General features: G+C 38.1%; 1 protein-coding gene across 1 annotated transcript in view; it reads left to right on the top strand.

The window, feature by feature from the left end:
- LOC124157390 overlaps positions 1–22,851 on the top strand; it is a 718,161-nt gene that overhangs the window by 541,172 nt on the left and 154,138 nt on the right. The gene's annotated exons all lie outside the window — the stretch shown is intronic.

The raw sequence follows: 22,851 nt of genomic DNA, 5'->3' as shown, positions 1-22,851 counted from the left end.
ATGCCGCACGGCAAAATTTAATCAAGAAACAAGATTTCCCTAACTACATACCCTCTATGTCGCACGCTAATATGGATTATATGGAGAGAAAAAAACAGAGAGAATTAAATTACATCATATTACCCGTCGTCATCCTTTCCCCGTGGGGAATACTGATATGAATAAATTCCGCATGGGTAAGAGGAAAGAAGAGCAGAAATATTACCGGGAAGAAGTCAAATTATAGCTTCCTAAATCAGAAAGAAATTTTTTTAATGCACAAAAATACCACACATTTTTTCGGCTCATTATGAGAGGGAAAAAAGTCCAAACCGTAAATTTGCATTTAAATGTCACTACATTGATGCAATTAACTGATATGCCAGAATATAATTATATGAACAGTGAAAAACTACCTACCCCGAATCGGATTCGTAGTAAATTACTAGATAGGCGAGGCAGTTTGAGGTAATTAGAGACAATTTATTCGTCAATTCAAATCGTCGCATTATTTTAGCGAGGAATAAATAATTCCTTCGTTGGAACCATATGAAGGCAACAAAAAAGATAAAGCGACCCATACTTGCCTGCAGTCGCATCAAATATTTTAAATATAAATTGGCGGAATAAGTAGAATATAGATATCATTAAACAGTTAAAGAATTAAATATAAAAATAACGATTTTATGGTTTTATTCATGATTAAGCTTAGAATCCGCTTGACTGGCTTATTAAATGTGCTTGGACATATTTTGATCATAAGTGAGCCATGGGGACCTACTTTTTTAATTTACTGATAGCGTGTGGTGCACATTGCACGAATGCAATCCTGAAATATAGGAGAGACAGGGAGTGATGAAATGGGGAAAAAAGCATCGAGGCCAAAATGCAATAAACGGCTATTCAATGACGAGAACCAGGAATGTGGAGAAAGGGGGATTCACAAGGTGGGATATTAGGAAGTTTCTGACCGCAGCGATAAAATAAAAAAAACACCCGCAGAGTGATGACCGCATCCCCTGCCCTTAAAACGCAATATCAAGAGCGGCCTCGGAAGTGCTACGACCATAAGTCAGGACAAGAACTTTTTAGGAGACCCTAAAAGCTCACAACGGACAATGGAGCAGGGGTTTCTCTCACCTTTAGCAAACCTCCAAAATAATAAAAAAATTCACGCCATTTTCCAACATTCCCGAAAAGACCGCCCATCCTAACACCCACAACTTCACCACCAGACCCTAACACAGATACGCATGTATATGAATAAGTCCACGGCCGTTCTTAAAAACACAGCCGCTTAACGCGCCCGGGATTATTTAATGATGCTGACATTTTGACGACGCCCTCCGTTCCGTTACGACGCACGGGGACGACAGTTTATCGCTTAAAATATTCCGGAGCAGGAAAATACGCGACTAATACCCATGAGGATCGAGTAATGAATGCATGAAGGAGCTCTTTAAAATAAAAAAGTGATACGACCCACGTCTCCATTTTCACGGCTAAAAAAATGTAATTAAAAAAAATATCAGCTCCCCTTTAAGCGTTTTGCGTGATATCTAGACTTGGGATTTGAAGGTGTAAACATGCGGTATCCACAATGGGATATGCAGAGTGGATATTTCGAGGGACGTAAGGGGAAGAAATGAGAGGGGGGAGAAGTCTTTAAAAACGTTACGGAGGCTCGGCGTGGCAGAGTGGGAAAGAAAAAGGTATAATGAATACGGCCAGGGCGAGACCATGTCGGAAAATATACAATCAAGCACGAGCCATCGCGGATTTCATCCGCCGTTACCTCTTGGAGCCATTCTGGTAACCAAACGGGAGACCTTCTCCTCAGGTTCATTCGGCTTTACTGGAGATTTCCCAAACGTTAACCCCACGCAAAACGAGCGTCTAAGTTTTACCATCGCACAAATAAAAGGAGGTAAATACAGTGAAATCTCTCATATACGGACACTTAACACGGACGGTCCTCAATAACGAGTCCGTAAGTGAGAGGTGTCCGTGAATTACCTAAAGAAAAACTGATTTTTACGATTACCCTGCAAGTATTATAGAATAGGAATATCAGCCAGATGAATGAAATCCTTGTATTTAAAAACTTTCGATTTTTAAGAGATCAGTAAGATGACGATGGTGTCCATTAAAGGGTAATATTATGCCTATAAAGTGGCTGGTCCGCACGGAGTTCGTGTACTAGAGGTTCTGTCCTTGCACAACAACATATCCTTCTTATGGTAATTGAATACTCTCCTTAAGTCAGAGATGTCCGTAAGTTAGAGGTGTACGTGAACAGGGGTATCACAGTAAGTACATTTTCATGAGAGCATGCTCTTTTAAAGAAACTTGCTGTGAATGATGTATTGAACTGAAGAAGGATTGAAAATCGAAATGAATGTTTATAGGTTCAGATATATTGAAAAATATAAACGGAATTATTCCATGCGGGAGACCAGCATTTAAATCGACCAGATATTGATGAGGAAGGGGAGGCATGCGGATAGCCGGATATTAAACATGCAAATCGCTTTACTCGCGTTCACCTGCAAGCGATTCCAAGAGATGGCAGTACACCCAAAACCATTGCATTTGCATACATATGATGTCATTACCCCATCGAAACGAACACTGAAATATTTTTTATGGTTTGCTTTAACCAACGAAAACTTATTTCAAAACGGAACGTGCTTTCAATGACAAAATTTCCAATATAAATCAAAGCTTGAATTATCGTTCCAAGGCATCATTCAGTAAAAGACTAAATACTTTTTTATGATTAGTATAATTAAATATATGCATAAAGAGTACGTACACATTAATACTAATGAATTATGATAATTAGTAGAAAACGGGGAATATTGATTTCAGTCATCTTTGAAATAAGATATCTACGGATATGCAAAACAATAAATATATAGTTAATTTTGAATATACGTCTTAAAACGGGCACCAACTTTAATTACCTATATGCAAGGCCATATACAGATCACATCACATTAGAAATAATAAATGATCATAAGTACTTAAATGACGGTGGTTCTGGTAAAAAGTCATATCCATGGCAAAAGTTATACTTGGAGCTCGCACTGGCTATGAGAGTGAGCTCATGAGCAAGGTTTAAACTATCATATTTTGATTACTTCTAAAATATAAAGGTTCTGATGAATCAAAATAACGAAAGCTTAAGCACGAATTAGATTTTTTCGCTAACTCGGCAGTACCTCGCCGTGAAATCCATTCGTTTTCAGGAATCCAGACAAAATTGCATCAGCTGTAATAAATGGAACGAGAGATGGCAAGTGAAACGAAACGAAAATTTTTCGTTCCACCTGAAAAGAAACGAAAACACGAGGCCTAGGTTTATTTTCGATCCCGCACGAAATTAAAATCCCCAAGGAGTTTAGTTTAGACCCGGGACGAAACTTTACTCCCTGTAACGAAATTAAATTAATCGAAACTGCGCTGCTCATAGTTAAGTTTTGATCCTAGAAGTTGAGTGGAGGGGCATAAGAGGGAATAGTTCCGACCTATTACGTTTGACATACGTGTAGAGAGGTTAAAACAATGAGCTTAAAAATCGAATGGCCAGTTTGCGTTCACCGTTCTCCTGTTAGTGGTAAAAATATGAGTTCCCCATGCATCTAATGGCGGTAAGCCGAACCTCTGCTTATTTAACCACACTTCGTATTCGGTGTGTGGGTTGACATTAAACTCTTCGAAGGTGAAGCACGAGGTCCCTCCGGTGCGGAACATTATCTACGTTTCGTTTCGTCCCAGGGTTTTAGTTTAGTTTCGACCCGAAGTAGTTTTGACTCCGATTTCGTTTCGACCCTGAGTTTATCCCCCCGGGTTTAAATTCATTTCGTTTCGTATCTACGTTTCGCTCCTGGGGACGAAACTATTGAAATTTTAATGGGTTAGACTTTCGTTTAGTTTCGATTGCCATCCCTGAATGGTACAGTGAGAGAAAAACGTTTGGATAATACTTGAAAATTGAAAATTCCTCACTTTTCCTAGGCTTACATGGCAGTAATCCATTGTTTAAATATTAAAGAGAATATGTTCCACCGATTTCACTTGAATTTTAGCAAAACTCGAACTGGGTTTCAATGCGTTGTATCATTAAAGTTGAAAATAATCTCGCATTGGCAGGTAAATATCATCAAAGATTTTTCGCCTTCACAAACAGATAAACACAAATACACTATATGCAACAACATATAAACAAAAGTATGACAGAATTAGCGGTGGCCAAATATTTTACATTAAACCAGAATCCTCTGCTGAAATATAGTGACACATAAATTACTTAAGAGCAGAGACTTAAACTCGAGAAGTGAATTTAATCCCTGGACACAACTGTAGATGAATTTTTTGAGCAACTTGCTCCCCATTATCAATATGAATATATCATTATCCATGATTATCATTATTTAATCTAATGTCATTTCCTGATCGTTAATTACGTACGTAATAATAACTGTTGAATTTAATTTCTCCAACATCAGCTGAAACAAATCTTAACACTCGGCGCAAAGCCCTGGAATAATTCATTTTCAAAAACTACCATTACTTTTTTCAAACTCTACTACGTCTCCTAAGACCAATGAAAGACCCATGATACCCTCTCGGACTCCGGCCGTACACAAGTGTGTCCGATATACGGCGATAAGGAAACGGCTATGCTTTCACCCTCCACGCCACCCGAAAGAAATTGGTGGAGGACACCAATGGAGAGAGACCGATCCATCAGAATATTCGACGAATTCGATTCGAACGTGGTGACTTCACTCCCACATAAACATGTGTTCCGCCGCGAAACGCCCCCGTCAACGCCGGCAAATTTTACGGTACCCAGATGTTTGCTCTTGTGATAGGCGTGACTCCTCCGCAACCGCACCGCAGTAGACATAAAATTGGTTTCCATTCATAGTTTTCAAAAAATATAATGTTTCTTCATCATTTGATAATAACCTACGACTAAACTAATTATAGATAGAGACCAACTGCGTTCTTAGCATGAAAAAGTATATCTTATTATTAGCATTGCATGAAAAATATTCTACCTCCTCTCATTTTTCGTGAAGGTGCACTAAAAAATTGACTTGCGACCACTCCCTTAAATAGCGAAAAATTAAAAATTAGAGTCTATGAATCTGTAGTAACAGCTAGTAATTGAGAGATAAATAAAACAATTATCATTTGGAGGCGATGAGGATTAAAACTATTGACCTTTGCAGAACTAAAATCTATGCTCATCACATAGTTAGCACCTACGCAGCTACTTCAATGGCTGAATTCCCTCTCTACGATTCCGCGGTTCTAAGCAAATACGCTTTTGTTTTTTTTTCATCATGACTGCATTAATTTAGGAAAGTACTATGGTTTTCAGTAAGTGTTGATTATTGTTTTAAATATTCATCTTCATATGTTTACTATTACATTAATACCTCACATCTTAAGTAAAAATAGTTGAAAATAGATGATAAAGAAACACTTTCTTCGAAAACGGCCCCAAAATTATAACCCAATTAGAAAATTCCTTAAAATAAGGATAGGTCTGATTAATATTTTTCCCGTTTGTTGTTTGCAACAAGCTAGGAAATTTAATTCTCCAAACAAATTCATAAAACTGCAAACTAAGGGAGATGAAGGGGGTCGCCGTGGACGGCTCTTTTAGCCAGACCGTTTCCATGACGCCTCGTGACGTACTCCGACGAGCTGTAGGTCGCATATTGTGCCTACAACCAATTGCTCTACTGAGGTAAACAAAAATTTGTGTACGGGGTTTTATTCAAAATTTCAACTCTATAGATTCAGTAACGAGTTTTTTCTAAAAGGTCTCGTAAATGTTCCTACACGCCCTACATGGATATAAATAATTTCGAATAAGCATGGGAATGCCCCCATGAATATTGATTGAATTTTGCGTTGAACGACAATTTATTTCAGAAATATAATAAAATAAAAGGCCTCAAGACGCTACCTAATACAGTTTGTGTGGTACATTTAGGTGTATGCAACAAATCGTCTGCAATATTATACAAAAGAAATAAAATATCCGAATTAAGAATAAAATATTTTTTGCGTTTGTTTTGCAATCCAAATAAAATTGAGAAGAATTTAACCAAAATTTGTCTTTCCACATCTAAGGAGGTGAAAACTAAACACATCGATTCAACTCTGCCCACAGTAAATTAACGATAACAAAATCAGTATGAGTCCATCAATTTAAATAATGTTGCACTTTTATTTTGACTAGTTAGTTTCGTGGAATTGCCAAAAACTTTCCTTTTTTTATAAAAACCTTTTGATTTATTTAAATATATAGCTATGCATGAAGTTAGCAGCCCTTAAATTATCTTAGCATTCATAAACTTAGTTAACTGAAACATAATTAGCCTTAGAAACAGGAATACAGCCAAAGTTTCTATCAAAATTTGTAAATATCAGAATAAGTAGCCGAAAATGTTTAAATAGGGTTGATTTGGGGTTAAGCTTGTACTTTTTCTTCAATTAAAGCGTACAAAAATGGTAGGAAGATATCAATCCGACAGATTTTGCATGGAAGTGAGCTCCCTTGATCTGATTTTAAAAATCGCAACCTTTCCAATACATTTCCAACTCGAGGGATGAGAAAATTTCGGTCAAGAGAGAAAGATTTAACTATTCCCTTTTTCGATGAGAATTGGGAACACTTTTAAATAATGCACTAACACAAAGAAAGGTTCAGACAAGGGCAATATTAATACATTCTGTCATAGCCATAGCGTCAGTAAACACTCCAATGTCACCATAGCTGTTCACCTAGAGTTCCAGGGTGAGGAAAGTGAGGATTCCTAAGTCATGAATAATTATCGGCCCCGATCGATCGTGTCCCCTAATAACGTTCACTTCATAACTATGCCAAAGGAATGATCATCAAAGTTGGCCTCTTGATTGCGCATATAGGGGGACTCGTAAAATCCCCAGATTAAAGGGGCAGCTGGGAAATAAATAATGCTCGGGCTTGATTGAATATCAAATATCTGGTTCCACGACAATGTACACGGATTAATATACGACACCAGCCGACCAAAAGGCTGCAGACCCGGACCCTAGATTCTATTGCAATGCCCTAAAGTATCTAACTAGAACGCTCGAGAATTTTGACATGAAAGTTATTGGAGAAATGCACATGCGCTGATTTACTTTGTACGATGCATATTCACTACTAAATTACTTTAAAAATATTCGTCCTTTAGCGTTATTAATGCTGGGATACTATTAGCTTTGACATGGCTCTCCACTCAATTTTATAATCAGGTCTATAATCTCAATTCTATCATCTTTCCTAATCGAGGAATTGACTTTCACCTTCATTCCCCATCATTTTTCTAAATTTTAAATTCTAAATCACGTAAAGCATGACTTTTGGAAGTAGATGAACACCTACCCAAAGATAAATTGAAAATAATTTGAATCCATAAAATTCAGATTACGTCTACAAATAAAGTGTGCTTCATCAGTTCTCCAGATTTTTTTTCTCTTTAACCTGACAAAGCACAATCGGGGAAGAAATCACTATGTTTATCAGCTTATTCGCGTGTATTTCACATCTACATGCGTACTAAAAGAAGTTTGAGGGGGTCAAGTGCGCAGGATGTTGTTAAGGCCCCGTTTTCATATAAAACGAAAAGCATCACAGATAAATTTCAATTTTAAAATAATTCAATAGTTTTCGTCATAAATTAGTTAATTTAAACGTGGTTTTTCATCCATGCATTTCACTCCATCCATTCAGACACCAAAATATAAATCTATTTAATCCAATATAATTATTACAAACGCCAAAAAATATTTGCAGACGATGTTCTACCATTTAAAATCGGATAGATAGTAATCCCTAACATAAACGCGCAACGGAAGCTACAAAACAGGTGGATATAACTTCTTTGACGGAACACTTTCCCAGAAAAGTAAAATCTATGAGAATAGTCCTTAGGCAAGGCACAGAGAAATAGCACATTTATTACTTTTTTTCACCCACATCTTCTCAAGATTTTCATTGAACTCATTCTTTCACGAGAACGCAAATTACTCGGAATTTAAAGGGCCTTTAACGGCATCCGTCCACAAGCCAAGCTAGTCATGCGACAAGGGTAAGCCGAGCGCTAAAAGGCTATGCGACCTTTCCTTACTCCATTATGATGGATCGGTAGAGCTTTAACCTTTAATTATGCAATCGACAAGGAACGTGAATTAATTACCATAACAAGGCATTTTAAAAATACGGAGAAGAAGCGAGATTAAGGTCCCTTGACAGGTAGCGAAATTGCGCAGGCGTTTAATAATGAATTTTCCCGAATAGCAAGTCTTACTCCACTGCCTCTCTCACCTATTGAACGAAAATCTGCAAAATAAATATCTAAGTCTACTAGTCTAATTTCCGGTGCGTCACGACGCCGGAGTGCTAACGGCAAATACTGACGAGACTAGAGAAAGATTCATGAAAATCTGTCGTCGCGATATGGCCTATGGGATTTTCTGAAGAACGAAAATTGGAAGGGCGGCGGACTGGTTTTTTTATGACGCCCTTATCCTATCCTTCCTCATTCCCTTATACACCTTAAGTCCCTCTATATCCTTTCTCAGCCAAATATACCACTCACCCTCAACCTATTTCCTCTAATCCGTCCAGAAAATTTATACACATGAAACCAACACACTGTTTTTTATGATGCAAGGCACAACAGAAAATACATTGGTAGATACCAGAGGAAATAAACAAATAAGTTCACAGTAGAATAATTTACACTCATAAATAATACATACTTGGTTCCATTGCACAAAATTTTAACAAAAATTAGACCACTATACACCACCCAGAAAATACATTATACCAACACGCTTTTGTTATGATGCATAGCACTGCAGAACAAACTTTGAGGCTATCATAGTACGAAACAAGAAAGTTCAAAATGGAAATATTAAAACGCATAAAAATACTATGCTCCATTCCACAAAATATAATAAAATTAAACTATTGTTTCGACGCCGATCCCTCAAGTCGAAGGACTTGAGATTTGGAAACATAGTGAATTTTTATAATTGAGTGCAATGTTACCAAGCACAATTATTAATATCATTAAGTGATATAATCAATTTCCTCCAGATAAATCCAGAAAAGATGTCTTACTGAGTTACTATGTAAATAAATAACGACTTTAATATCTCAGTATGACATAAGGCAGATCAAAATTCCAAAAAACAATGGTGATTCTACTTGTGGAAATGTGTCCAGTCCTTCCTCAACTTCGAATGTAAATCTCAAGCTTCAGCAACAACAATAAAAACAGACTTTGCATTGAATTTCGTGTCGGAACAGTTCCACTTTAGAAAACTGCGGACAAATATTTGAAGCGTCAAGACACAAAGTGAACTTTTTCCGCGAAAAATTCTTTGGCGAAAAATAATCCGTTTAATCGAGGAAAAAATCCAATTTCTTACCCTAATTATGCACGCCACAAAAAAATACAATTTACTCCTCATATAAGGGGTTGGTGAAAAAAAGTAAAAAAGTTCTTATATCTGACCTACAAAATTCACAAGAGAAGGTGGTCACACTTTACTACCAGCAACAACACCAATAAGCTACTATGCAGCTCTTTCTCAGGAATCCAGCGACGGCTCTCTTCATTCACTAAAGAGAGTCGCAAGCCTCACGGGAAGGCTTGAGTCGCTCTGCGGCCGAGAAGTTAGCTCCGCGAAACTTGAATTATTAAATATAAAAGCAACATTACGCAAAATATTTCGGCACCCTCTTCCCAACACCAAAAACTTCCAAGGTTGACTAATTCATATTCAGAGCACGCGAGGGAGCATGCTAAATTTTTTTTACACGGTGATGCCATTAAATATACAGCGTATGCCTAATGTAACATTTTGAAAATGATATAGTTAGGGCGAAAGCAAGATTTTTCCGCTGCATAATGATAAATTAGTAGACTTAAGAGTCGTTTTTGGACAAGAATACGTTCAAGAAAAGCGGTCCCCCTTTAAATTATCTTCGAAAAAATATAAAATATGACTACTTTTTTCCGGAATTAATTTTTTTCACTAGGAAGTCAGTGACTTAAGAATTATCAACTTGATGCGAAAGGTAACTGACCTAAATAAAGATAATTTCCACACCAAATACAAGGCATATTGACACCGGTACTTCAAGTCAATTTTTATTGATAGTGACTTAAAAAAAAAACTTTTCAATACCTGAGACAGTTCTATAGACGTTACCAAAGCTGCCGAAGTACGCACGCTTGACGACAACGGACAGGCAACGATAAAAATGTAAAAAATATTATAGCTTTGTAGACACGGCAAATTACTGCAAATTCATCGTAAAGGCTAGGAAGGGCAGACGCCTTTCCTGGCTAACTGTAGCATAATCATTGTGCTTACGTCAAAATGCAAGATGCATCAGCATATAATAATAAAAAAAGGACTCCGAAAAATATACGTAGCTGATGACACCGTCTACATGAGAAGAAATAGCGAAAACGCCAGACTCAATTTTTTCCTATTGTCATAAAAAATATACCATCGAAATAGTAGACAAAACATAACTGAGCACGGCTTTCACCCATGTAAGTTTTTGTTTCTTATCCGTAAGTTTCTCGCCATTCCTTAATATTTAGTCATCTGAGTCCCTCGCTGAATTGGAATAGAGGGAATGAAGTCTCCTACATGGATCTGTATTTACGGCTATTTTTGGGGGAACGAATCCTGTACTTCATTACATGTATCATCAGATACAAATTAGAGTAGAGTGGTTAGCTGATGAAGCTGCTCACTCGAATTTTCCTACGCAGCCAATATACGACCGCAAATTCCTTAGACGCATACCTGTAGCCAAAAGAGTTTTTGTAATGTTCGAAAACAGACACGTGGTACCTAATTTGAAGCTTATTTATAGCACAAAAACGTTAGCAAGGTAAATGCTTACGAAAATGGAAATACCTGCAATTTAATTAATTTTAAAACTTACGGAATGGTTCGGAAAATTTGAAGGCCACCTCAACCTGTTATAAACACAATATTATGAAAATAATTCACGCATAAGAGACACGCTCCAAATCTATTCCAAATATGTCACATAAATTCAATGGTCATTCATAAAGTCTTCGACCAACGCCACGCAAGGAATGCCTTAGCCAATATCAATTTAAATTCATCATCAGTAGAGATGCGTGAAAATCGCAAATGCGATAAATGCGATATAGATGCGATGTGCGCAAATAAATGCGACATAGATGCGATGACTGGACTTTTATGATATTTTTACGCAAATTTGCCTTTTCGACGGCAAAATTCGTACATTTTGTGCCGAGCGCAGTTTAAATGCTCCACCGACACTCACCGCTTAAAGCATGTGAGCCACTGACCACATGCTAGTTGGCTGGGACTCTACATGGCCGCTAACTACACATGGGCGCGGGCAAGCTACACCTCCGCCACTATACGTCTTATTCCTTAATTTATTATTATCCTACAACATGATTATTTAAAATATTCTGTATTTCATCATATAACTGCGTTTCACTACATTTCATCGTCATCTGCCTCATTATGAAAATAAAAAATAGACGCGACAAAATGCGATAAACTGTTATTGAAAGTGCGATAAAATAAAAACGAAAGTGCAAATTTTCACGTATCTCTAATCATCAGTGGTACCCAGAAAGCGTGCTCATTGGATAAAGAGAATTAATAATTTCTCCTAGAAAGTTCAAAAGGATGGAAATACTCCGTATAAAAATCCTCTTTATGTTTCATTCGACTAGGATGAAGATATTTTATCTGAAGCCAGTTTTGATAACATAGCCTTCGAGTGTAACATTTATTTTAAGTCAGCGAAAAAGAAACTCGACCATTTTACATTACGACAAGTATCATATATTCCCTCTCGACGAATTTGCAAAGCCTCAGGATCTTAATCTCCTTGGGATCGGTCTCTACAGGTACCGTATTTGTCCTATTTTTTCCTTGCGCATCCCAATTAAACTGTTACCTTTAGCAGACTAATCAACGCTGGATTCCCAGAAAGCATTGCACATTTTATCACCTAGTTTGATCTCTCATTTTGATCCAAATATATAGATGTTCAATAATAATCACCCATTACCTCGACATTCGTAGTCACAAGCTCAACGGCGTCAGTAACAACGGGTAGTAATGACCAACTTACCATTCTGAGCTCCTTATGACACTTCTAAACCCGCCTTTACTAGCGCCATCAGTTCCAAATATGTCTAAGCGAACATCATATATTTATAAAAAAAGCCGATGATGAAGAATAACGGGGATGAAATACTTTTTCCCTAAAGCAGTATATTCTAGAAGTTTAATTATATTATGTTGAAGCGGTTAGATACAATCAACACTAAGGGAAATGAATTCAATAGCTATTTTTAGTCATTAATGGCGTAATTACAAAACATTTCCCGAAAACGGACCCCAATAAACGTGTCCATGTTCAGTACCCTGAGAAAATGTTATACTCACTTATTGTAATGCTTTGCCGACAGGCTAAAAACTGCGCTACTACAGCCAAATCTTATAAAATCTAACTGATAAAATCAAATGCAAATGCCTCCAATTGAGGAAATTAAAATATCCGGTTCCCAATACGACACTGAAAAGTGAAGTTTAGATCGAATCAAGGCCACTAGGTCACCAACAAGCGACTATCAATTGCATTCAAATGTCAATTCAAGGTGTTGCTCTTGAGGGTAAAATATGGCATTCCAAGTTATTTAAATGGGCGTCCTCCTTGCAATTTCAACTTCTTCCTATGCCTCCAGCACCTCTATTCCAAATCCTGAAATTTCAATTTTCCAACAATGACGCAACCTCGTGGCAGATGGATCGGATAGTAAACGCTTTCCTCTGCAGTATCGCAATTATGAACCAGAACTTCCATAACTCGGTGTTTCACCCAACTCCTTCATATTATAGTACAGCACGGCGCAATCACACCTGCGCGAGAAGCGACGGAAGACTGTAATTACTTCACTTCACCTTCCAAAATTCCTTGCGATAAATCTAATTAACCCCTCAGCTCAAAATACGGATGCCATTTTTTACGTTCAAAGTAGCATGTGATGTTAATAATATTTATCACTCTGCAAAAATTGATTTGAGATTAATCGTTCCTATTATCTTAAAATGAAACTCCATTCGACAAGCGTTATCAACTGATTTTTCATAATAGACACAATATATGTATATTCAAAAACATATTTAGGACATACTATTTTCTTTCATACGTTGTTGTGAATTTGCCAGATAAAATCTTTTGCCCACCGCAACAAAATATATTAGATTTCATCTTCTTTGATCAACATTTTGATGCCTCCTGTTTCCTTTTATTAAAAGAAGGCATTAATTTATCCAGGGTACCATTATTAGTTTCTGGAAATTCTTGGACGCTTACACCAGAGAAAGATGTGATAATGGCCTTATTTTTCAAAAAGATAACACTAAACCTACGAAGAAACAAAGAAGATGATTTATGGTTCTGAGATGACTTTCTGGCAATAATCACGATCACTGTTACACTAGTAATTTAAAATAAGGCATTACTTAATCCAAGGAACTATTAATTGTTTCTAAATATTCTGGAGTGTTTGATAGAAAGAAGTGGTGTGGCGTTTTTTGTAAATTCTCTGGCTCAAATTGTAAGTCTCCAAAGACGCGTAGACGATGATTATTGCCTGTGAGATGAAATTCTGATAATAAAATCCGTTGCATGTATAAATCGAGACAAGTACTGAAACCGTAAAATTTATCGTAAGTTAGGCTTCCAAATCGATTAATCTTCAGGGCCGTTCCCGCATCAAATTCTCTAAGAAGCAATTTTCAAAAGTTACTGAATCAGAATAAAGATAGATAATAAATAGCTTCGCATTCATAATATTTCAATTGATAAGAATCTTTCTTTATAGGGGCCATAAAAAATGTTCATACGCGTATTAATTCATAACGGGAGTACAAGTTGTCCACTCCCGGAAGCGCGTTGTAATGAATAATGCCACATGCGTAATATTTCAACGAAGAACAGGAGTAAACACAAAAAATGGCGTTCCCAAAATGAACATACAAGTTGAAAAAAAATATCACCCATCTGGCGATGCGATCTAAAGCAATTTTATTTGTTTTCTATTTCATAAAAGAGGGATATTTTTCCCCAAATTTTAGGGCTAGATTTAACCACTTTCGACAACAAGATAACTAGTGGCTTTAAAAACTGCGACATAAATAAATGCATAAATAAAATATTCCCGGGAAAACACGCAGGCTGCCGGTCATGTTACTATGGGCTGCCGTAGCCGTTTCAGCACGATTTACAAGCTTCATAAAAGAATTAACTACACTCCTCACTGCCTCACTACAGTTCAATTGTAGGAATAGGGGAGTTGCATGCGAGTGCGAGAAACATTACCTTTTTTTATTTGAACCGAGTGTCACAATGGTGAATCGTTCATCGGTGTCGGGATCGATACTTGATGGGGCAATTCTGAGCAGAGGAGGTTACGTAAAGTGCTGCGTGGACCTTAAATGCAATCGGGGAAAAGGCTTCGACGCACAGGCATTTTTTTTTAAAGCTCTAAACGAGTCGTGGATTGATGCCAAAGAGGAAGCTTGTTTCTTTTCATTTTTTTTAACCTCCAGGCTTTCAAATTGCGCCAATCGATAGTTAAATAACATCGATAAATACAAATAAAAAAGACGTTCGCAAAATGGTCAGCGCCGAGAAAAAACTGCAAACCAAAATAGCCTCGCGCTGGGCGCATTTCTCGAATAATTCCAGATATTAATTATTTTTAAAAGGGAGATAAAAACCATTGGATAATGGGAAAATCCTGGCAAGAACCAAAAAATATTCAGCTACAAAATACATTCACTCAGTTATCCACGTAATTAGAATCTAGTTGTAGGCGTTGCTCGGAGAGCAAAGAATCACTATCTATGCAATAAGTATGCTAATCACAGAACAAGAAAATCCAAGCTGGATGCGGAATACTACGGGTAAAACATTTTAAATCCACAGAATAGAATTTTCAGAAGGAATTTCTCCAGAAAGAATACCAATTACCTGCAACTATCCCCGCTCATACTTTGTGTTTCGCCCCATAAACTCAGGTTATTACACACCACTTATGCCCTGCAATTTTGACCCAAGAGATAAAAACAAATTTTGATAAATCATGACCTTGTAGTAATAAAAAAATCTTCGAAACCCCACCCTCGACTTTCTCTTTACGATTATTGTTACCAGCTTGATAGGACCACAAAAATAATTTCCGTAAAAGCATCAAATAAAAGGATGATTTTTCACAGAAATTACCTCCACATAACAATGAGAATAAAATTCTTTGCTATAGAAATAATACCCACTTTGATCGTGAACTTCAAAATTTCTCAGAAAATAATCATCGGAATTAATCAGTATACAATATCTAAATTGGGTTTGTAATTGCTCACCTTGAAAAGTGAGCCTAAGTACAATAGTCGATAATAGCATAATAGTCCCCAAAAACAAGGCTATTAATTCTTCTGTGATATATTTTCATGGCACCATGCATGTTTCAAGGCTCAACTACTTCGCTAATTCCAAAATATTAAGCAAAACTGCTCCCTATATAAATAAATCGCTTCCAGGAATTGATAGGCGTATATTAAAGGCATTGCATAACGTGCATCATATCAACAGGAGCGTGAGCCTAGTGGGTAGAGCGCTTGGTTGCTGATCGAGGGATAACAGGTTCGCATCCCGGGTGAAGTCTTTCGACACCCCCCAAAAAAATCGTCGAATGGCGAGGTAGCGAGGTAAGGGAAAGTAATTGGCTCCGCTACGCTGCATGTTTGAATTTCACACGTCTATGGCTTAGTTCTGGGTGAGCTCTCCCCTCACCTAACCTCAAAACCAACCTGCGCTGCGGGTTGAATCACTGAGTGAGCGTTAGCGTACAAATTTGTGTCTCCAAAAAAACGTGAGGCAATCTGATAAGTTGTTATGGATGTGGACAATTTTACTCGTAGTCTTCAGAAAACCCTGTCATCTTTAGTCACAATGACATTGCCTCGAATAGTATGGCTTTGAAACCTCCTCCATTACGAAACGCCGCCAGATTTAAATTACGTGGGTAACGTCTCAACGCTGTTTATCACCGTATCGATTTGTACACTTCAGCTAAAAACGGCGGTTTCCATATATCCTCGCCACTTGCTTGTCACACCCAAGAGGAATGACTGAGTAGATCTCTGATATTAGATGACCAAGTTTGCATGACTTTAACGCGGGGCTCCCTGAATATCAATTTTATTCCACATTCGGTCCCATCCAATTGTTCGCCTCCGACCACCGCAATAAATATGCGTCTATAACAGCTTTATAGCCACATCTATGATGAGTCGGCATTTTTCTATTGAAAAGGACGTAGCAATAATCAATTAAAAAAATGAAAGTTATCAAAAATCCAATATTAACTAAATACATCCCCTTTAATTTATTCTTGTCCTCTATTCATTCTCTATTATGGTGTGAGAGCGACGAAAAATCCTAGTTTTGATTCAAGACGAGAATCTACATCGGTCCCCTTTGGCGGTTAAAATAGCTTGAAAATACGGAAAACCACGGCCACAACCTTATATTAGAGGTGCAACATTCTCTGAGAGATGAAAACAAGGTCGAATACACCAATTGTGAACACCCATAATAACAATGACGATAAAGGCAGTTAAAATAACGCACTGTTCTGGATACAAGAAATAGTTTTTCTCTCGTATTATAATGAAATTCACCAGTACTTAATTCAAAGGTGATGAAACCCTAAGAGTTCGTAGGATACAATTTATGCATTATTTATCTTAATTACAACTTATGGGTACCTTTATTCACATCTGTAACACCTCAGAAAAATAGCCTAAGCCCTTTTCAAAACAAAAATGACAATTAGGAAACGTAATGCTACGAAATAATGTATTTCATAGCAAAACAAAATTTTTTTCTGCTTCTACAAGGGGTCAGATCATTTTGTCCACGCCCACGCTACGTTTCCCGTTCTTACGACTTAGATAAAATAGGAAAATAAAAACTTTTTATTTGAGTTCAAAGTCCAAAAAAAATCTTCAATAAATCAATCGTACATCACGATTATTGCGCCTCTTCCATATCAATCTCATCAATTTTTTACTTAAGAGTTATTTTTAACTCAAAGTTGCTCTATAAGAAGTGACACGCCTCTATTAACCTTTCACAGTTAAAATTCCTTCTCCTTATACTTCATTTGAGGAAAATACGGGCTACTTAGCCACCATACAGTTTGTCTGTCTGCCTTCCATCCAGACATTCATAACACACCCCACTTAACATATCACTCAAGCGGTAGCGCCTCTCCGGCAGCCTAGGTTAAAGCGTTCCGCATTTCCAGGTAATTAATCATTTCCACCACAAATTAGTCTTAATTCAAGGTGAGCGCAGGAGAAAGATACCAAATACTCACATTCGACTACCGTATGAGGCAAAGCAAGAAATGCAAGTAGGCAAGTACGTCATTCTCGAAGGATTTATTTTAAATAATTGAAATAAAAATGACTACTCTAAACGTAACTCCTCAGATCACTCCAGCCAAAATATTTCTCTAAATTAAATGACCTAGCCTCTGAATAAGCATACCACGTTGCCACTACGCTCACCCACATGAATTCGCACTCCGAAATATCACAGAAAACATTAATACAGGTGCAGCCAATGTTCTGGAGTGCAAGCAGCATGCACATACTGGGATCACAACTCGCTCGTGCAGCTTCACACAATAGCCGTGAGCTTTCCTAGGATTAAGCACGGTGAAGAGCGCCTGATTACGGCTTAGCAGCATTTTCCGCTAATGCTTTGCAATTAAAATATTAGAATGGATGGCTAGAGAACAGTTACCAACGAACTTGGAGAGCAAAGACGCGGAAAATAATAGCCTTAAAACGTCCGCTGCTGCAACTACTAGACCACGACAGGAGGAGAGGAAAAAAAAGTGTCTTCCATCCAATCGAGGAACGCATTGAAACAGCTGTGGAGCGTGTTGAAGTTCATTCTCAAATCGTACGTACACCAAGCCCCAATGGCAGAGGGGACTCCAAGCCGCGCTACCACGTACACATGAGAAGGGAGGCGACGCAGTTATCCCTCGTTTCTTCCCGCGATAAACCTAAACGCCAGTCAGCGAAGCGTGAAAACGACTCTCTCAGCTAAGGACTGAATAAAGCGCAGCGCTAGAAAAATCTAACGGCTCCGCAAACTGCGACTTTTTTGTTTCAAAATTCGCGAGCCGTCAAAAATAATAGACCACAGAGGATCCCTCCGTGGTAGTGGGAGTGAGATAAAATGAGAAAAGGAAAGAGATGTTAACAATGGGAGACCCAGCAAGAAGAGGAGTGGGTGGATTCAAATAACATCCACGCGGGCAAAAAACAAACACCGGACGAAAAATATCAAGGACGCGGTTACGAGAAAAAAAAACTCGAAATGGGGGAAAAAATACAATATTTTTCTCCACCACTCTGCGGATCATTCGTCGGGAATATAAACGTTACTGTGGCCATTTTTCTCTTCTCTCTACCAACGTTTAAAAAAATTAATAATAATAAAAAAAATCGTCCAGGTCGGAACCCCAGATTTTTTTACGGAGCTAAAATGAGGCTCCTCGGTTTTTTTTAATGGGACGAAAAAGGTATGAGCGGACCAAATCGCTGCTGAGGTTCGAGGATGAGTTAATATAGGATAGGGATGGAATGAGAACGGCCCCACACACACCAGCGAAAGGGTGTGGAGCGCGGTATTGCTCGAGGAGACAGTGGGAGGATAGCATGCAGGACGGCGCAGAGGAATGCCACGTCCGAACGGAGAGAATGCATGCTTTGGCGCCGATCATAGTCGGCCACCTGAACGCCAGGGGTGTCCCACGCGACGACCGCGAACGTACCTAAAAAAAAGTAACTCCCTCTGCACGGGGATTGATGATGAAATGAGGAAGCTTCCGACGATTTCCGACCAAGCTATGCCGGCATCCTCACGTCCCTAGTATTGGGCAGCGGACGATTTAGTCACCTAGGTGGCGCTTCAATTCAGATTCGCCCGAAACGTGGAAACGCGGAGGCTATTGTGGCATAAATGGATCGCACTGTTCACGCGGTGATATATTAACGGGCATTTCAAAATCTCGACGGAAAAACAAGGGATTTTCGAAAAACGTGCTTTTCAGAAAATTCCGATCGTGACTGGCGCATGAGTATTCACAGAACATATTAATTCTAGAACTTGAAATACAAAATGTATTTCGGGAAGGTTAAGCTTCCAACGAACAGGCTTCACCCAGAATAAAATCTAACACCAAATAGACGCCTTTAATCCTGGACATTTCTCAGCATATGGATTGCATCGCATATTTTTACGAAGGCGTATATTGAGGAAACAAAATATGCATATAAAGTATGTGACCACATACGTATCCAGAGGTAAATTAAGAGCTTTCAATCTAGATAAATACATAACTAATCATTCTCTACCCAAAAGGTCAAGAAAGCCCATGTTGAGTAGCGTAGTAGGTGGATGATACTTCAATACTACGTAGTGAAGTAATAGTTCTTAGTCAAAATCCCAATTTATTTGACCTACGATCAGTGGCGGATACAGACGGGGGGCGCGGGGGGCGCGCGCCCCTCCCTTGCGGGTCCGGCCGTATTGGCAAACATTGCAGAACGACGATTGTGACTTTTTTATATCAGAAGATCTTATATATGTGTATAATTACTTTAATTAAAATTTTATTTTACTCTGCCTGTGACTTGATTATTTTTTATCGCGATAAAAGTAAAGGCAACTCAATATATCTTTTGCGCCCCCCCCCCCTTGAGTGTTTTCTGTATCCGCCACTGCCTACGATGGGTCGTCCAACCATGACTCTTTAGACGGAAAGAAAAGTTAATATTGGCAATGATATATTATTACCCAAATATACGATGGTGTGGAATTAGCATCAAATTTGGCGGGAGGGCGTTATAACCTAAGTCTGAGGGGTACGGAATACCCCCCGGGAGAGAGGGGCACTTTTACAGTAGGGAATGCTACGCTCTACGATGAATACAACTCAAACTTCCCTCTTGTTCGTCACTTGTAGCCATGCATTTGCATATGCGCTCCCTTTACTTCTTTACAAGGATACTAAAACTATTAAAGTAATTAAAGTTAAAGTTTTTTATAAACATTTTGGGGGGTCGTGACCTTGGGGGGAAATCTCCACATTCTCCCATATACTTTCCTGAATCCCCCCCTGATTATATACGGTGCCTTGAAAACAAGAAACATCACATCCGCGAAATAAATATTTTACGTAGAGGCAAGTTTGCTATGAAAACATGAGTACTGAGTATTTTTTTATCATTTGCAACAAATACACTTATACTTATTATTTCCAATTTAAAAAATCGGAAACAGTTACACGGCATAAACACAGTACCAGAGATCGCCCGATCCCCTCACCTAAAACTTCATCAACTTCGCCTATTCGAGTTATGGGTAGGTGGGAAGAGATAGGTATGACACCAAAACGTAACGCTCCCCCCGTTCCCATCGCAATATCGGATTGAGATCGTAGTTGGTACATCGCAATATACCTAAAAATTCATGCCTCGAGGCTTCGTCCATGCTATACCGCTTGCTCTCTCGTACCTCTTCATCCCAATCAACCGAACCGCCCACGTGTGCATGTACCTTCACAGTCGACGACCCACCCATCTTTGGTCGCATTTCTGTCTCCACTATCCGTGATGAAAAAATAAGAAAATATTTTAAAAAACTCGATTCTTTTCCCGGCTATCTTCCGGACCATCCCCGCTTCATCTTTCCCTACCATCCCCTACCGATTCTTTCCAACGACCCCGGCGTTAACCCCTATCTACCCCCCAAACCCTCGGATATAAAAATCCTTCCCTTCTCCCTACACCAGCCCTACTCCCCTCACTCCGAAGCGTCACTTTTTCCACGCGGCATTACGGTCCTCGCGAACCACTAAAGCTACCAATAATTTTCCCCGCGGGCTGCAGTCGGCAATTTCGTGATTCCCGCTTCTTTCTTTTTTTTCCTCGTTTTCTTCACGCTCCCCTACCCCTTCCACACGTGGAGAAAATTCTCGCGTCACTCGTTCCAGCATCGGACTCTCGCGTTTAAAGCAATCGGGAAGGTGAGAGAGAGAGAGAGGGATGGCAAGGTGGACGCTTAGGTGCGCGTTGATGCGATTCGGCCCCGTTAAAGTGCCTGGAGTTACTCTGATTATAGTGTTGATAACACACCCCTCTGATATTTTCCTACGTAATATATTTTTTATCCCTTAACCGGAATAATGTGGGTACTAATTGACAAAGTTGCAATGCCCATTCCGCGTCAACGTTCGAAATATATTACCGCCATTAAAAAAAGTGGGGCGAAAGCTATGAAAAGCGGCGGCGATGACAGAAATGTCGGTGGCAAGGTTCTCGAAATTTCTCGATTGTTTTATCTAGTGTGTAAACTGATTTTATTGTGTCTAAGAACTCATAAGTATTCACAGGTAACAAGGGGTATACTTACACTACTTTCTGTCTTCAAAGTATTATTTACCCTTATGGTTATATAACAGACTCCACTCATGGCTAAGGGAATCAATATACGGAATGCAGAAATATTTCGTAGAAGTAAACAATATCAAACTCAATAACTGCATGCCTTTGGAAGATCGAAGGCAGAATAAGTACTATGCCTATACTCCAGGTACAATAAACATGGAAAATTAGTTTTCATGCCCGATAGTGAAAATAATTTTTTTCGATGCGTTTGTCCCAAGCCTGCAAACATTTTAAAGGTAGTTTAATGTTATGTCCATCATAACAAAACGGAAAAGGAAAAGTCACGAGGCTGAAATATATGGGTACTTGCTTGCATCATAATACACCGACATCGCAAATATTTTTCTCTGCTCCGGAAATATAATGAATATAGGGCTTACTTGATTTTGAAGCATTTCATAGAATTACCATTCAAATTTCAATTAATAAAATACAATCCGATAGTAAAAAAACATTGCATGGAGGAAAAATAAGAAAAAGAGTAAAATTATACCAGAAAATCTCCCTTCCCTACGCAGTTTATGTCTTCAATAGTTACGTTACAAAATCCTACATGTCCATAAATTGCCGTGAAATAAATAAATCCTTTTCGTAAAAGGCACATACAACCTTAAAGTATTCGAGAAACACAAATTAACTAAACAGTTATTTTAACTAATGTTATATGAGCTGCATATGTGAAGTCGATTTTAAAAAGTAAAAATGCTCAATGGTTTTCAAAAGACGTATGTACTTATAAGTTTCCAAATGATTTTTTTTGCTGTGGGACGCATAAATTTGCACAAACTTTCACCTTAATACACTCAAAGTGCTGAAAAATAAGATCAAATTTACTGTATTTTTTTAGTCATCCAATTCCGAATTCATCAAACCAAATTTATACCTTGACAAAATATAATTACAGCTAATAGTTAAATTCGGTTTCAAGCGTTTAAGTCAACACTTCAATAAAGTCCAAGAACATCTTTGAAAAAATCAAATACAGCTTATCGAAAATTAGAGTCTAAAATTTTTGCATTAAAAATTCCATATTTCATCGAAAAAAAAGAATAAAATTTATATCTGTGAGAAAATGATAACAATACTCCTTGAAAAAACTGAGAGAAGTGGTTAAATGGAAACGAATATAACTAATATTTAGAACTAGAAGAAATCACAAGAAAATGAATCTGA

This window comes from Ischnura elegans, chromosome 4, assembly GCF_921293095.1.
Source record: "Ischnura elegans chromosome 4, ioIscEleg1.1, whole genome shotgun sequence".
Lineage (NCBI taxonomy): Eukaryota > Metazoa > Arthropoda > Insecta > Odonata > Coenagrionidae > Ischnura > Ischnura elegans.
The sequence above is the reverse complement of the archived record's forward strand: the minus strand, read 5'-3'. Positions and strand labels throughout refer to the sequence as shown.